Source organism: Osmia lignaria, unplaced genomic scaffold (genome assembly GCF_051020975.1).
Source record: "Osmia lignaria lignaria isolate PbOS001 unplaced genomic scaffold, iyOsmLign1 scaffold0038, whole genome shotgun sequence".
In the NCBI taxonomy this organism is placed as follows: Eukaryota; Metazoa; Arthropoda; class Insecta; order Hymenoptera; family Megachilidae; genus Osmia; species Osmia lignaria.
Window position 1 is genome coordinate 372,501 of NW_027478179.1, and position 2,500 is coordinate 375,000.

Below are 2,500 nucleotides of genomic sequence, written 5' to 3' on the forward strand. Positions count from 1 at the left end.
TAGCGTTTAACGATCGATCCACGGTACAGAATGCAAAAATATGATTGTTAAAATTTTCGACTAATCGGTTCTAAGAGGCGAAGCAATACGCCGCTGGGACTTTGAAATATTTCGGAGCGCACCTAAAGTTCGTTATTTTGGCTAAACGGAGCGAAAATCTGCATTTATACCATCACGGACGTTAGTTTAATAGCGTTTAACGATCGATCCACGGTACAGAATGCAAAAATATGATTGTTAAAATTTTCGACTAATCGGTTCTAAGAGGCGAAGCAATACGCCGCTGGGACTTTGAAATATTTCGGAGCGCACCTAAAGTTCGTTATTTTGGCTAAACGGAGCGAAAATCTGCATTTATACCATCACGGACGTTAGTTTAATAGCGTTTAACGATCGATCCACGGTACAGAATGCAAAAATATGATTGTTAAAATTTTCGACTAATCGGTTCTAAGAGGCGAAGCAATACGCCGCTGGGACTTTGAAATATTTCGGAGCGCACCTAAAGTTCGTTATTTTGGCTAAACGGAGCGAAAATCTGCATTTATACCATCACGGACGTTAGTTTAATAGCGTTTAACGATCGATCCACGGTACAGAATGCAAAAATATGATTGTTAAAATTTTCGACTAATCGGTTCTAAGAGGCGAAGCAATACGCCGCTGGGACTTTGAAATATTTCGGAGCGCACCTAAAGTTCGTTATTTTGGCTAAACGGAGCGAAAATCTGCATTTATACCATCACGGACGTTAGTTTAATAGCGTTTAACGATGGATCCACGGTACAGAATGCAAAAATATGATTGTTAAAATTTTCGACTAATCGGTTCTAAGAGGCGAAGCAATACGCCGCTGGGACTTTGAAATATTTCGGAGCGCACCTAAAGTTCGTTATTTTGGCTAAACGGAGCGAAAATCTGCATTTATACCATCACGGACGCTAGTTTAATAGCGTTTAACGATCGATCCACGGTACAGAATGCAAAAATATGATTGTTAAAATTTTCGACTAATCGGTTCTAAGAGGCGAAGCAATACGCCGCTGGGACTTTGAAATATTTCGGAGCGCACCTAAAGTTCGTTATTTTGGCTAAACGGAGCGAAAATCTGCATTTATACCATCACGGACGTTAGTTTAATAGCGTTTAACGATGGATCCACGGTACAGAATGCAAAAATATGATTGTTAAAATTTTCGACTAATCGGTTCTAAGAGGCGAAGCAATACGCCGCTGGGACTTTGAAATATTTCGGAGCGCACCTAAAGTTCGTTATTTTGGCTAAACGGAGCGAAAATCTGCATTTATACCATCACGGACGCTAGTTTAATAGCGTTTAACGATCGATCCACGGTACAGAATGCAAAAATATGATTGTTAAAATTTTCGACTAATCGGTTCTAAGAGGCGAAGCAATACGCCGCTGGGACTTTGAAATATTTCGGAGCGCACCTATAGTTCGTTATTTTGGCTAAACGGAGCGAAAATCTGCATTTATACCATCACGGACGTTAGTTTAATAGCGTTTAACGATGGATCCACGGTACAGAATGCAAAAATATGATTGTTAAAATTTTCGACTAATCGGTTCTAAGAGGCGAAGCAATACGCCGCTGGGACTTTGAAATATTTCGGAGCGCACCTAAAGTTCGTTATTTTGGCTAAACGGAGCGAAAATCTGCATTTATACCATCACGGACGCTAGTTTAATAGCGTTTAACGATCGATCCACGGTACAGAATGCAAAAATATGATTGTTAAAATTTTCGACTAATCGGTTCTAAGAGGCGAAGCAATACGCCGCTGGGACTTTGAAATATTTCGGAGCGCACCTATAGTTCGTTATTTTGGCTAAACGGAGCGAAAATCTGCATTTATACCATCACGGACGTTAGTTTAATAGCGTTTAACGATGGATCCACGGTACAGAATGCAAAAATATGATTGTTAAAATTTTCGACTTATCGGTTCTGGATCACTGAAAAATCAAAAAAAATTATTAATTTTGATTAATTAAATTACATATGTAGTTTTATATTGTTATAGTCTCGTATTTGTTAATGTTTTGTCGTAAGAAAATGCAAAAATATCGTTTTAATGTTTTCGTCTCATCGGTTCTGGATCGCTGAAAAATCAAAAAAAAATATTAATTTTGATTAATTAAATTACAAATGGAGTTTTATATTGCTATAGTCGCTTATTTGTTAATGTTTTACCGTAAGAAAATGCAAAAATATCGTTTTAATATTTTCATCTCATCGGTTCTGGGCGGTTTTAAAATTTTTTAAAATATTAATTAAACCCATGATTTACATGAGAATGTGAATTTATTATGTCCTGCATGTTAATTTATTAATTTTCATGTATAGAACGTTATAAAATGAAAGGATATGTTCGACGATATTTTCAGTCTAAGTTTTACCGTGCCGGCGGGATGGTACGCTCTCACGGCGGTTTGCACAGGCATACGCCTGGGCGTAAGCCCATGCGTCGCCGACCT